Source organism: Hyaena hyaena, unplaced genomic scaffold (genome assembly GCF_003009895.1).
Source record: "Hyaena hyaena isolate Hyena2069 unplaced genomic scaffold, ASM300989v1 scaffold_23, whole genome shotgun sequence".
Classification (NCBI taxonomy): Eukaryota; Metazoa; Chordata; class Mammalia; order Carnivora; family Hyaenidae; genus Hyaena; species Hyaena hyaena.
This window is the reverse complement of record NW_024080655.1, coordinates 3227227-3242090: the sequence shown is the minus strand read 5'-3', so window position 1 is coordinate 3242090 and position 14864 is coordinate 3227227. Positions and strand designations below refer to the sequence as shown.

The window sequence follows — 14864 nt, the reverse complement described above, 5'->3', positions numbered from 1 at the left end:
GCTCCCGGTGCTGTTCCATCTTCCAGGACTTTCTTCCTCTATCGTGCCCCCAGTCTGCATGGGTTCACTCTTGCTCATGCTTTTCCCATCTCAGTTCATGTCCTCGACACCTTTCCCAACCACCCTATGTGCCTCCCCCCATCTCTAACTCAGGTTGGGCCACAAAGACCCCCCCTTCCCAGCCAGCTGACCCAGCATCACCCTCAGGACATCGTAGTGGATTTGGATTTGGCGGGAAGTCCCGGGTGCCCAGGGCTGGCTGAGGGTTACTTCCAGACGAGACTGTATCAGTTGGCTGGATCTTTGTGCCCAGCACCGTGCTGGCCCAAGGTGGGGGCCAGAGATGTGGGGGGGGGGGTTGGGTCAGCGGTGGGCGTGGCTGCCCTGGCCCTGAATTAGAACCCCTCCCCCCATGCCTGGAACCTCTGAACTACTCCCCACCCTCCTGCCTTCTGCCCCCACCCTGCTTTCCCCGCCCCCCCAGGGGTCCAGGGCAGCCTGGAAGATGGTGAGAAACCCCACAGCCACCCCGGCCTCTCCTGTGTCCAGCCTTCCCGCTCCCTCTCCTTTGCTGTCTTTTCCTTCTGCTTTGCATCAAGTTCAGTCCCCTCCCCCAAGCTGGCGAATGCAAACCGAAAAGAGTGAGAAAGAAAGGGGGGCCACGTGATAGCATCAACAGTGAAAAATAACCAATTTAAGGAGTAATCACGGTTGTAATGATTGTCAGAGCCCTCGTCACTGCAGAAAATCAGGCTGAGGCTCTGGGACTCCCAGGCTCTCTGAGCTGTGTCGCGTGGGTTGTTGAATAGCCAGGACCTCGGTGTCTCCATCTGTAAAATGGAGGGAGTACCATCAGCCCAAGAGAACTGACCAAGTGTCACCTTAATCTCACAGTTCCCCTGGGGCTGCAAGCCAGAGGTGGAGGTGGTGCACACAAGGCTGTGCACCTTGTGTGCAGCCCCTCCGGGGACATGTGCTTCCGGGCGGGGCCGGTCGGAGGAATGCAGCACCAGAGGTGGGCATGGAGGGGTGACCAGTAGGTTCACGGCTTAGTGGGGGTGGGGGTGGTCTCAGGAAAGTCTTCCCAGAAACGCTGACATTTAACTGAGTCAGGAAGGACGAATAGGAGCTATGGAAAGCGATGGAGCGATGGAAAGTCAGAGGCGTCATCTGGTCCCAGCCTTTCATTTTACACGTAGGGAAACTGAGGCTCCCAGCGGGCTATGGGGTTTGCTCAAAGCCACCCACACATGAGTAGCAGAGCCCGAATTAGAATCTGAGTGGCTTGATTCCTGTCCCAGTGCTCTTTCTTATGATGTCACGCTAGCTCACAGTGATAGTAAGAACAGGACATTGAATGCTTCCTGAGTCAGGCTCGGTGCTGAATGCCTTACGCGTGTACATGCGGCTTCTCTTCATCTTTGGATAATCCTGTGAAGTGAGATGAGGATCGAGGCCCTGTCTTACCTGAGTGAGGTCCAGGGAGGTTAAATGCCTGACAAGGCACCAGCTTAGCTGGCTTTTTGCAGCCTCTGCCGTCCCTCCCGGCTTCTCCATTTCTAGTACCATCTAACGCCAGTGACCCCAGAGCAGAGTGGCTTCTGGGCCACGTCCCTGGGTGGCTTGCCTTCTCTCTCCTCTGTGAAGAGGGCTAGGCAGGGGCCCTGCCCCAGAGGGGTGAGGGGGGAGACTTAGGCTTTCCTTCACAGCACTCCCCCATCCCTCTCCCCGCCCCCCCCACCCAGGAAGGGAAGCCATATGGTCAAGGAGAGAAGAGGCACATATTTCCAGTCCCCATTCACAAGTCTGCCTCTCTAGGGTCCCTGTCGGAAATGCAGGCTCCCCTGGTGGGTGCCTTCCAGCTTTGAGGGAGGAAATCTGGAGAGACAGAAGGAGCCAGGGAGGGACCCGGCCCAGGGAAGAGAGGAGACTCAGCAGCCAGCAGGCTCCTGGCCCAGACGCCATGCTGAGTGGGGCACAGGGCCACTGAGCCATCTCCGGAAATGGGGATCTTGCTCTGGGCACCACAGAAGCAGGGCCACAAATCAAATGAATTCCAAGAATGTAATCTCTTTTTTAAATGCACCAAAGTGCTTTTGTCATTATTAGATTTCCTTACAGTTATTTTAGAGTCTAGTGCTGATCTTATTTAGGGTTGCACTGGGGATAAGGGGTGACATCACCACATCACCATCTTTCCAGGACTGGGGGCCTTTAAGGGTTATAACTGGGGGGGGGGGGGAGTGGCAGAGATGACCTCAGGGCCATTCTCTCCCTCTCCTGGGGAGATGGCAGGGGACTGTTGCCTGGAAGCCTTGACCTAAGAAGCATGGTATTATTCAGTACCAGGCTTGGCTCTATGCGAAATTTACTCTGTGAAACTGCCTGCCTTTGGGGCCTCCACGGCTTTACCTGCGGAATGGGGCTGGGGCGGGGGTCACCTGTCTTGCTTGAGTCTCAGACCTTTGACTGCCACTCAGGCTCAAAACACAAGAGGACAGAATGGCAGCCCCTATGAGACCTGGGCGCTGCCTGGGAAGCTGACAGAGAATGCTGATTCACAGGCCCTTCTGCAGACCTCCTGGGTCAGGATCCGCCCCCATTCCCCTCTGCCCCGTCCCCCCTCCCCTGCCTCTCCAGGCTCTTGAGTCCCAAGCACACGCACGTGTCCTCTGGGGAGCTGTGAGGCCTCAGGCTGGTGTCTGGTGACTCCCGTGTGGACCCAGGGGGCTGGCGTGGTGGCGTCTGAGAGCCTAGCCCTCTCTGAATGGTTGGAGCGGGGGAGGGCTGGGCAGTGGGGAGGGTGCTGCTCATGGCAGCAGGGGCCCAGTGAGGTAGGGGCTCAGCGGCCTAAGTCGGGTGCTGGCCAGCTCTGTAGGCGCAGGGCAGATCCCACCCCCCCTCCTGCTGGGCCTCAGGGCACCCCGGTCTGCATAGAGGGAAGGCAAGCGGGCCATCTGCTCAGACAGGGGTGGGGGCAGGGGGCAGGCACAGGCAGGGAGCGCTGAAAGGGCTCTCTGTTGGGACCCAGCCTCGAACAGATGGCCTGGGGGGGGGGCGGTGGCTGGCAGGTGAGGGGGCGGAAGGAGGCCAGACCTGCCCCTCCCCCCATGCCAAGTCCCTCTTCCTGTGAGAGGAGGACTCCACAAGCCTCTCATGGTCACAGCAACCAGGAAGAAACCGGTTTAAGGGGGATTAGTGCACCTGAACAGCAGGAGGGCCCTGAGAAGTATCCCAACACCTGCAGCCTCAGCGAGAGCCAGGACGGCGCCCGGTGGGGCAGAAGGTGCTGGAAGAGCCAGGGGAGCTCAGAGGCCACCCCGTCTAAACCTTTCCCACCGATTTTGCCGATGGGGAAACTGAGGCCTAGGAAGGGGCAGAGGCCTCACCGCTCCTGGTTCTGGGTTTAAGACTCTTCCCACCACACCCCTGCCTCCCTCCCCTCTGAGCAGCCTCCCTCTCCTCCCTTCCCAGCCTGCCTCCTCGGCCCTGGCCCTGGTCAGCCACCCGTGACACTCTGGCCCTTCCTCCTGCAAATCCATCAAGACCCCAACCGAGCACCCACCTTCTGGAAACCTTGCAGCGCATCCGCAGAGCCCAAGCGTCCTGAACGGGAGGCCCCCATGCTGCTGGCTTTGGGTCAAGGCCGATCCCTTCACTGTAAAGAAGTAACGGACCCAAAGAGGGAAGGATGTTTAGAAACGGTCCCCACCACCTCCTTCCCCCTCCATCTCCTGGGCTTTGGTTTTCCTTAAAAGTATATTAAAGCACCTTCACTTCACAGAGGCTGTCAAGGAATCTAGTAAAACAAGGGTCCCTTTGTGGAAAGGAGATATTTCTCCTGCTTTCTCTCCAGTCTTTTCCCACAGGGTCACATTTCATGTCCTTTCAGACAGAAGCAGGTGTTGAGCAGGAGAGGCTGGGCCCGTGGCCACAAGCGGCCACACCTGCAGATGCTTGGTGACACCGGGGAGACGGGTGATTGTCTGCTCCCCTGTGTGCCAGCTGATCACAGGGTGAAGGAGCTCTGCTGCTGGGCCTGAAGCAGGGGGACCAGGGAGGGGGAAGCGGAGGGGAGGAGGGGGAGGGGGGAAGAGCTATCCTAGCGCAGGGGAGACCCAGGTGGGGGCCTGCGAGACCTGCGTGAGCCAGGACCAGTCTTGAAGCCGCATCTGTGCCTCCCTGACCGGGCTGCGGGGACGGCCCGAAAGGGACCCAGGAGGATCACATGAGCACAGACTCTTGTACCCAGAGAGAGTGAAGTCAGCCTTCACAGAGGCCCAGCCCAGGGGACAGCACCCCTGCCCTCAACAGCCACACAGCTTCCTGGGCCACTCAGTCCGTTTAACCAAGAGAACCCCAATTTGTCTCTTCACCCGTGTTCCCAGTGAGCTGTCTGTCCTGACCTTCCTGTGTGTCTTTGGGTATAACCCTAGCCCTCTCTGATGCTCCAGGTTCTCAGCTCTTGAGGAGAAAGGTGGACGCCTCACTCTCCATTGCCTTTGCCGCCCCCTCGGAAACCACTCCAGGCTGTCTCTAAGCACCGGGGACAGGTACTCCCGGCGTCCCTGCTGTAAGGGGGGCTGGAGGGTCCCAGGGCCAGGAGGTGGGAGGCTGCCCCCCAGACCCAGGAGCTTCAAGCTCTAGCCAAGAAGTGAGTCAAGTCCAGGAGAGAATTTATAGATCCCTTCTTATCTGACTCGTTCCTTTCATCATTCATTCATTTATTGAGCACCTACAGTATACCAGGCTCTGGGGATACAGCAGTGAAAGAAGCAGACATGGGTCCTCCCTGGCCGCCCCCAAGCTCACCACAGAGTGGAGGAGATGGCAGAGTCCACAAACAGATGACCGAATACGATTAATGCCTTCAGGGGATTGATGGGGGAAAGGGGGTGTTCTTGAGATGGGGGCTGCCCCGGCCCCTCCGAGCAGTGACACTAGAACTGAGACCTGAAGGATGAGGGGAAGCCAGCCAGGGGTCATACCGGGCGGAGGTGCATGAACGGGCCAAGGAGATCAGGAGGCCCTCCCCCCTACCCCAGCTGACGAAGAGTGGGAGGGGAAGAGGGGAGGGAGGGGGGGAGGGCAGGGCAGGGGGGGGAGGGCAGGGGAAGTGGGAGAAGCAGCCAGAAGCTTTATTTTAATAAAGTAAGAAGCTTTATTTTTCCCCAAAGACCCACGGGGAAGCAAGGGCGGGGCGGTGGCTTGATCACATCCACATTTTCCACACTTGCATGAGCTCATACTGGCTACTGTTTGCAGGTGAGATGGGTTAAGAAGTGAGGGGGACACTCCAAAGCGGGGTGTCAGGACGTGTGCCAGACAGCTCATGGAGGGGAAAGCGATGCTTAAACATTGTTGTTTCTCTTTCTGTTTTATCCAAAACAAAGCACGCGGGCGCTCGTGTGTGTGTGTGTGTGTGTGTGTGTGTGTGTGTGTGTGTGTGTGTGTGTAAGTTGTACCCGTATTTATAGATTGACGCTGAATGTCCATATTTGGTCTTTATGTCCAGTGTTACTCCAGGGACCAGACAGAGAGGCTTGCTGCCTGCCCTTTGTCCTTGCTTTCAGCATTTTGAAGAATTTTTCTCTTTATGTGAGTCCAGTTCAGTAGCTTTACAGATTATAATACCATTCAGCTGATTTCTCGCCAGACAAGGGATGTCCAAAGAGCAGAAAATGAAGGGGGGAAAAGGAAAGTAAGAAAACACTGAACAAAACGTAAGCGGAACAAGGTGTGTGCTATGGGTGCTTCACCCCCGGGACTCAGACTTCACCCCCGGGACTCAGACTTCATCCCTGGGACTCAGACTTCACCCCCGGGACTCAGACTTCATCCCTGGGACTCAGACTTCACCCCCGGGGACTCAGACTTCACCCCTGGGACTCAGACTTCACCCCTGGGACTCAGACAGCCGCAGGTGAAGCAAAGACAAGGACAGGGTCTAATAATAAAGCAGTGCCCACGTTTCACAAAGGAGTAAGAAGACAATTTGAACTAAGAACTTATATCTACCGATATAACTAACGAGCCTAACCTTCAGTATAGCTTTTGGCTTGGAGATCTTAGCTAACGATGGCATAAAACCATCCACCACTATTAAAACATTTAAGGGATGTGCGGGCTGGGGGGGAGGGGAAAGGGGGTGATGGGCATGGAGGAGGGCACTTGTTGGGATGAGCACTGGGGGTTATATGGGAACCAACTTGACAATAAACTATAAAAGGGGGAAAAAAAGAAACATTAAAAAAAAAAAGCATTTAAGGGACACCTGGGTGGCTCAGTTGGTTCACTGTTCGACTCTTGATTTTGGCTCAGATCATGACCTCGTGGTTCGTGAGATTGAGCCCCGAGCTGGGGTCTGTGCTAGCAGTGCAGAGCCTGCTTGGGATTCTCTCTCTCCCTTTCTCTCTCTCTCTCCTCCCCCCTCCCCAGCTCCTGCATGCACGTCTTTCTCAAAAATAAACATTGACAAAAAAAATTTTAAGTACTATTTTACTCTAATGTAATTTATTGTTTAATTTATATGTGTGTGTTTGATAACATTCATAATATGTTACATAATAATACATGGTTATTATTTGTAACGGAAAGATCATATTGAGTAACACATAGATTGAGTAAAGTGTATACTGACGTGCAATGTATTTACACACATGGCTGTCCCACGGGCCTGGGCACACTTAGCGAAGACGTCTGCCTGCACGGTGCCGGCTTCCTGCAGGAGGTGACCGCCCGGGAGGTGCCTGTTGTGGGAGAGGGTGGGGGAGCCTCTCCTGAGGCTCCTCAGGTCCCCGTCCCCATCCACGCCGTCTGTCCGGCTCACTCCAGCACGGAGACTGGGAGAAACACTCTCCCCCATCCAGGCTCTTGTCTGGGGAGGCTTTTATTTTTTTCAACTCCCCAAATGAAACACGAGTTCATTCCCTTAAAGGGTAAACGGCAGATCCTGGCAAGGCTTTCCGATTATTTATTCACTGGCCAGTAACAGAGGAGAATACACATCCTGGTGGAGGAGAGGGCCTTTCTGGTGCCTGCACACTGGGCTGAGCCTCGGACGCCCGGGGCTTGCACCCGGCAAGGTCACCTGCTAGCCACTTCCACACAGAGGCCCACTTTCCTGGCCTGTCCTTATTGGGCACACCATTTCTGAGTATTTCTCTTTACCACATCCCGGAAAGGTGCTGATAATGCTCGCCGTGTGTACAGAGGATCTGCTGTGTGCTGGCCCCGGGCCCCTTGCACTTCCTACGTGTGATTGAGACTCTCTCCTAGGAGCCCAGCATCAGGCCTGCAGCCCCTCTGGGGCAGGGGCCTCCCTGCCCCTCCCACTGCTTTGGGGTTCAAGGTCTTCTGCAGGTCTAGTGCGCTGACTGCCGCTTTGCCTGCCCCTCTCCCAACCCCCAGGGGCTGGCTGCAGGCCAAGCGAGTCTCCCAGCCCCAAGTGGCTTGAGTCCTCTGGCTGGAGGGTCAGGGCACCAGGCCCCTTCACATCCAGTCCCTCTCAACAGCCCTTTTCCCTAAAAGGTCTTCACAGCCCCCAGAGGTCCTTGAAGGCCCTGGGATGCCCTAAATTGGGCCATGCGGCTGCCTGCCTCCCTTCTGCCCATAGATCCCTGACTGTTTCTCATGTCTCCGCCATCCAGCAGAAAACTCCCCAGAGCATGTCCCCACCCCTTTCCCAGACAGCAGTTTCCATGTTGTTGGCACCAGTACACGTTTATTAATAAAATGATCAAAGTAACTAAATGCTTTGGCAGCTCCTGAAGTTTGCCAGAGGCTCTCGGAATGCCCAGTGGCACCGGAGGGCGGAGACCAGCCCTGGAGAGGAAGTCTGGGGGGAGCATGTGTCCCTGGCCGTTGGTGAGACCTTCCAGAACCCACAAAGCGCTGTGTTGGCTCCGTTGGCTTTGGGGAAAGGAAGTCACGATGTGTGGGGGTGGCCCGAAATGGCTGCTGAGAGGGCCTTGCTCTTGAGCGTGCCCCCAGCCCCCTCCCCGGAGAGAGGGTCTGGATGAGAACGCCCCAGCTCTAGGCGGCAGAAGAGAATGGGAAGCATTCTTTGTGTAAATAATGCTAGTTTAGGGACCCACCTCTACATTTAAATCCTGCCTCCACCCCTTGCTGGCTGGGGGACCTTTGCCAAATCACCTGACCCAGGTCCCCACTTCTGAATCGCCGGGGAAGCTACACTACGGATGCATCGCCAGGCTCATCCTAGACTCACAGAGTCGCCCTCTGCAGACTGCGGCCCAAGAACCCTATTTATCACACACTGTCCGTGTGCACTTGCCTGTGGACAGGTCCGCACTCAGGAGCCACTAATTTCACGGCTGAGTTTTCCTTTCCCAACCACCCCCATCTCCCCTCGCCGCCCTCACCCCACAACCAGGAGTGGGATGAAGAAAAGGACAATCGTTCCTGCCTTTCAGGGTCACTGTGAAGCTTAAATTGACAAACACACATCATTAATAGCAACATCCAGCTAGCATTCGCTGAGACAGCTCCTGTATTAGTTCATTTAAACCTCATCAGAATCCCAGGAGCCGGGCACATCATGAAAGCCATCTCACAGATGAGGAGAATGAAGCTCAGAGATGTTAAGTAATTTGCCCAAGGCTGCACAGATGGGGTTGGCCAGGATCAATGTAAACTGTGTGGCACCGTGCCTGGGACATTGGTGGCTTATTTAAAAAGAAAAAAAAGGGGGCAGGGGTTCAGATCAGTTGCTCAGTCTTTGGAAGAGGCATGTTATGCCTGTCCTGTAACTCAGAACATTCTGTCTTGCCCCTGGTTAACCCAACCAAAAGGATCTCCTTGCAGACGCGTCCCAGCTGCCCAGATGTGTGGCCAGCCCTGGCCGCCGCTGCCTCATTAACTGCATCTCCAGGCCCCGAGAAGAATTCTGGAAGCAGACTCTAGTACAGTCCCTCCAGCAGCAAGTACACCCACTCAAGCACACGACTGTTTTACCCCGAAGCCGTGGAGGCTCTCTCACTGGGGAGAGAGGGAAAATGCTTTATGCTTCCTCAGCTCACGCCTGTGCGTTCAAGTTCACGAGTGGTGCTTTTCTTAGACCGGCATATCATTTCTGCTGCAAGCATAGATTTGACATAGGAGAGGAAGGAGAGAACGCGTGTTAAGCCAGGCACCTGGATGGGACTTGAGCGTGTTTTCTTGTTTTATCTTCCCAGTTGCCAAGCTCAGGACACCTCTTGAACATCACCCCTATTTTACAGTTGGGAGAAACTTGAGACCCAAGTTTAACCTTCCAGGAAGCCCATGCTCTCTCTCTTGTGATGCCCGCCAGCCCTGCCCCCGCCTCACATTATCAGTCCTGGCCCTGCGATTCTCGGGGGAGGGGGAAGCAGGTCTGGCTAAGTAACCAGAAGCTTCACTGCTCCATGTGCCGGCAGCCTCCAGCACAGGGCTGAGCACGTAGGCTCTGGGGGCTTCAACACCAGCTCTGCCACTCTGGGGCAATGTCACCTGGTTGCTTCCTTCACCTTTCTGTCCTTCAGTTTCTTACTCTTATCCTTGGCTCATTATTACCAAAATAGTGGTATCTGCCTCACAAGGTCATTGTAAAGATTAAATGAAGTAGTAAGTGCAAAGGGCTATGCCCAGTGCCTGGAATGTAGGAAAACCTCAATAGATAGTAGGTAATAATGATAATTATAGGGGTGAAAATATTATGAATTCTATTGTTGGGATAGAGCTTTAGCTGATGACGTACGGATTGCTTTGGACTGTCAGTGGAACATTAAGAAAGTGTGGCATTTGGCAGGGGTGAGGATGGGGAGGAGAGAAGACGAGAACGGATGCACAGGTGGGTCACTGGCTGTGGCTGCTTTGGGGGAGCCAAAGACCCCTCTGCATACAGGGACTCCTCCCTGCCCACGCCCAGGGGTGGGTGCGAGGTACTACTTCTCCACCCGCCCTAGCTGTGGGTGATTAGACTCGGGTTGGACACGGGACCAGTTTGGGCCAGTCCATTCTCTCCCCCACACATTTGGGTCTGGAAAGGGGAGGAGAGGGAAGGGCCCAGCCATTTGGTCTTTCACATGGCTGGGCCAGAGCCAGACAAGTGGACACAGTTGCTCCGGGCAGCCATGGCCCCCGAGGCCTGGAAGACCCTGCTTGGCAAAGAGAGTGGAATGAAGCCAGCTGGCAGAGAGGCGCCCAGATGAGGGGAAAGGGCCAGTGCCAGCCAGTGGGCCGCAGGCCCAGCTCTAGTCTCCCGCCAGCCCAGGGTGGGCAGTCCTGACTCATAAACAAGTCTCCGCTGTTTGCTGAGCCCAGCTTGAGTGGGTTTCACCGATAAAAACTCTGGAGCCCGGCTAGTCCGACCCCACTGCCCCCAGCCCAGAACACACCTCAACGGAGCCCCCATCCTCCAGAGCTTGCTCGTCTGAGAGCCTTCCAAAGGGGAAAAGCAGAGATTGGACTGTTGGGTCTCCCCAGATTCTGGGGGCAGAGCCAGGGTTCTGGAACCCGCAGCTCAGCTGCCGAGATCAGGGGCTGCTCCCCACCTGAGTACAGGGGCAGCGGCCCGAGCTCTCGCTGGCTTTGATTGGTGTTGTTTCGAGTCATTTCCGAAAACACGAGCCCTCCCTATAGATGCCTAATAATAACCTAACCATGGTTGACATTTATTCTGCTCTTGAGTTTTTTTGTTTGCTTTCTTTTCTTTTCTTTCTTTTCTTTTCCTTTCTTTTCTCTTTTTTTGATGAGTTTATCAATTTATTTTTGAGACAGAAAGAAAGCACAAGCTGGGAAGGGGCAGAGAGAGAGGGAGACAGGAACCAAAGTGAGCTCCACGCTGACAGCAGAGAGCCCGATGCAGCTCGAGCTCATAAGCCATGAGATGGTGACCTGAGCCGAAGTCGGACGCTTAAGGGATGGAGCCCCCCCAGGAGGCCCTGAGTGCACTCTCTGGCGCTGCGGATTGTCTTGTCACCAGTCTGGCAGGCTTTTCTGGACCTCCCCATCAGGCCACCCCCGTCTTCTGCTCGGCTGTCTTGGTCTAAGTAGGTCGTGTACAAGGGCAGTGCTCGTGCTTCAGAGTAAGGTCCCTGCCACCCTGTCCCCCTTTGTAAAAGGGACGTGGGACATCTCGGGAATGTTTTAAGGATCTTGTGATACTCGGTATCTGAAGAGCTCAGCACAAAGCCTGGGATGTAGTCAAATCCCAAACAGCACTCGGTACTGAGAATTGGTTTGTTTCATGCACGTCTGTCTTCTCTGCCAGACTGTGCTTTGAGGAGAGAGGCACGGAGCGTTTTACGGCGGCCGCCTGGCATCGAGCAGTGCCCGGCATAAACACCTCCTTGGCCACTGGCCGTGTCTTTTGGATCCATGAGTTTCTCTAGATGTCGCAACAGCGGGGGGCCTTGACAGGGCCGCATTCTGCCGGGACCCACAGTGGGATTCGAACCCACGTCTAGCTGGGTCTAAGCCCAGGCCAGTCCCCATTTTGCCAGTTTGTCTCTCTGTTCGAGATTCGATGAGTCCCACGCTCGTTGGAAATGAGGCAAGCTGCGGGCCTGGTGAATGCTCAAGAAGGCACATGACCCAGTAGTGGCTGGGGCTTCTCAGTCAGGCCCTGAACAGGGGACAGGACAGGGGGAGCATGGTGGCCTTTCCTGGAGGCAGCCCAGACCTGGTCCCCTTGCCCCAACTAGCCAACAAGTGCTTTGCTGAGTTGTGTGAGTTCTGTGCACAAAGCTTCAGACACGTCTGGGCCTCCAAGGTCTTCAAACTCATCCACCCGCACGTGTCCCCAGCTCAGGTCTCAGGGTCCCACTCCGTCCCCAGCCTGGGCCTGACCCTGCGCAGGACTGTTTCAGCTGTGATTTCGGCCCCTTTGGAGCCCCTCCATCCCTCTAGTTCAGTCCTGAGCCTGATTTTCAGCACCGGGGCCCCTTTGGCTGCAGGAGGAGGGAGTCTCTTCAAACAGGGTCGTGATGGGTTTGGGTCTTGATGGCGCGCCCAGAGGTGACACTTGACTGACCTGAGCATGGTATTTTCTTTCCTGAAGGCTATGACAGCAGTTCACAGAAGCCACACCCCTTATAATTACTACTGTCCCATACTGTTCATATGCCAGAGCTCTCACGGACCCCGTCCATGCTGCACCCCAGCCCGCTCCAGGAGACACGGTCCCCATAAATGCGATGCTCACACGCAAAAGCTGGTCAGCTTCCGCCATCCCACGACAGGGGCCTCACTGCATCTCACTGTGGATCCCAGGTCCAGACTGCCACCCTGTGCTGCTGCTCTCAGCAGGACCCCAGTGCCAATGGCCTTGGCCTGGGGGCCCCCCCTCAGCAGAACCTGATGCAAGCACGTGTCTGCCAGCAGTTTACGCTGGCGGTGACCCCAGGGAGCAGAAACTGATACAACCGAGCAATAAAGGAAAGCAGAAAAGCCCACATCACTGTACATCTTCAGGTCAGTGCTGTGGGTGACTGGGGCTCAGGGCGGCCAGGACCCTCTGAACCGTGTAGAGAAGGACCCGCGGGCTTGTCGGCCAGACGACAGATTGACAGAAGCATCCATTCATCAGCTCCCATGCCCCACTGGTGAGAGGCTGTTGGCCCAGCAGAAGCTAACTGCCCCCAGCATGTCCTCATGCTGAGCATGCTCCCGCCAGCAGTGCTTGTTGGGCACTGCACAAGCCTCAGGGCAGGAAAAGAAAAAGGCCTTGTGCTCACACGAGGCGGGATGCTGGCAGTGCGAAGTGAGTTGAAGCCCGCACGGAACCGTTCGCCACAGCACGGCTGGAAATAGAGGTGCCGCTGGGCGCCAGGGCGACTGTGAATGCGCTCTCGAGCCAAACTGTCTGGGTTGAAATCCTCTCGCTGTGCTTCACTTTCCTCCCCTTAGAAAATAGAGCGTTCTAAAAGGGGATATACTCCATCGGGTTGTCGTGGGGCAAATGAGAAAACCCACAGCGCCTGGCACACAATAATCCCTCAATGAAGAGTGACTTCCATTATCGCCACTTTACGGTTGAGGGAACGGAGCTGTAATTTTGAAGGGGTGAGGGAGGGGAACCGGTGGGGGAGGGAGACTTCATTTAGATGCCACTCAAACCTGCAGAGAAGGCTCAGTCCACAGCTCACAGAAGAGCCCGGTGTTTCCCGGGAGAGACCCTCTCCTACCTCGCCTTCCGAGGCCGCTTCCCCGACCATGTGAGGGGCCTCTGGAGGGGACGCAGGAGCTCCTCTTGCCCCTGAACGTGTATTCGCGCTTCCTCCGCTCCTGATAAAGGGTCTGCAGTTTCCTCGTGATGTCACAGCCGGTTGCTATGGAGACCAGGTTACTGTCTGGGGCCACGAGGAGCACAGTGATCAGCCTCCCAGCCCGGTGCAGGGAGAGAGGAAAATGAGCCCCCTGGGAGCTCTTATAAGTGCTTGTCCCTGTGCCCCAGACACACAGACGCGCACACGTGGCGCAGCCAGCAGGGCCCACAAACGTCCCCCCGCCCGCCCCGCTTGTGACGGTCTATGTTTTGGGAGAAACAACCCAGGCAGCAGAGAGCAGGGTGACACACAGCGCACAGCAGCCACTGTCCCCTCCCACTCCTTCTGGAAGGAAGGTACCGTTCAGCAGGTGGCCGTGGCATCCAGAGCGTCCCCATGGCAACGCTGAGGTCAGACCTCACTGCTCCGGGGGCTACTGGACTCAGGCTGGGCTGCTGCTGCCCCCAGGGGAAATGGAAAAGCTGTGAAGAGGCTTTCCAGAAAAACGAATCTGGAATCTGGAAAAGCCTCTCTCGGGGTCGTGGCTCTTCTAGGTGAGTCCCCCGCGGCCCTCCTCTGGTTTAAAGTGGGGACAGACGCTGCTGGGTCTGGCCTGGATTTTCAAAGGGCACAGTTGGGCCCCCAGGAAGTGGTTTTCCTGCCTCCGAAGACGGCAGGCGGCCTCTCTGGAAAGGGCTCCTGTCACCCTCAGCCATGGGTCCCAGGGCAGGTGACACAGACCTGTACGTGAGGAGAGTCTTCTGGGGGTGGGGGGGGGATGGGAAGAGGCAGCGGGTGCACCATCTGCCCTTCTCTGGATTCCGGTGGGGATCCACCGCCCCCATACTCAGCTGGGCCCTGCCCCCTCCCAGGACTGAGCCCCCAACCCCGCCCCAGCGCTGCTTCACTCCACCTGCCATCAGGTCCCTTTCCTAAGAAGGCCCCTCCTTCTCGGCCCAGGGCCTCAGCTCGGCTGCACATTTGTAGGAAACAGTTACTCCTTACCTGGACCTTGACCCTGAGGCTGAGGCCCTTCATCCTGCTGAAGAGCAATCTGGTGGGGAGAGGAACCACAGAACCATCTTGGGGTGCAAAGCCCATTGCATCCTGGTAGCCAAGCCCAAACCCCCAGGCCTATAATGGATTCATGCTTTTCTTGACCTCTGGCCTTGTCACATCTCCTGTCTGAGACACTTGTGTCCTCAGGGTTGTCGTGAAGGTTACCTGGCCCACAGGTGTTCACATCCTTCTTCGAGATTCCCCCCACCTGGACCCCCACTCTGTGCTTCCGTGCACCTGCTAAGCCACCTGTTGCTTCACTTGGGCCCCCCGCTCCCCCAAGGCTGGTGGTATTCCTACACTTTCTCTTGCTGGCTCAGTGGATGTGTCTAACTAAAGTCACCCCGGACCCCTCTCCACCTGCAGCTTCCAGAGATGGGGACAGGACTGCCAAGAGCCCCCAGCTGGCTGGCTCTGTGTTAGGATCTGTGATGGGAACTTCACACCCGTTATTCTACGAGTGCTGAGAGGTAGGGACAAGAAACATGGAGACCCACAGAAGTAAGATGACCTGTTTGAGGTCACGTGGTAATGACCGCTGTTGCTTATTAGAAG

At 56.2% G+C, this 14864-nt stretch overlaps 2 long non-coding RNA genes across 2 annotated transcripts; one reads left to right on the top strand and one right to left on the bottom strand.

Annotated features, from left to right (window-relative positions):
• Positions 1 to 724: 724 nt before the first annotated feature.
• On the bottom strand, positions 725 to 13234 carry LOC120228489. The gene is made up of 3 exons (XR_005527511.1): positions 13170 to 13234; positions 3566 to 3658; positions 725 to 830 (listed from the first exon to the last, which is right to left on the bottom strand). It is a non-coding gene; the product is annotated as an uncharacterized LOC120228489 (long non-coding RNA).
• On the top strand, positions 1357 to 3781 carry LOC120228488. Its single transcript, XR_005527510.1, has 2 exons — positions 1357 to 1471; positions 3475 to 3781. It is a non-coding gene; the product is annotated as an uncharacterized LOC120228488 (long non-coding RNA).
• Positions 13235 to 14864: the final 1630 nt, after the last annotated feature.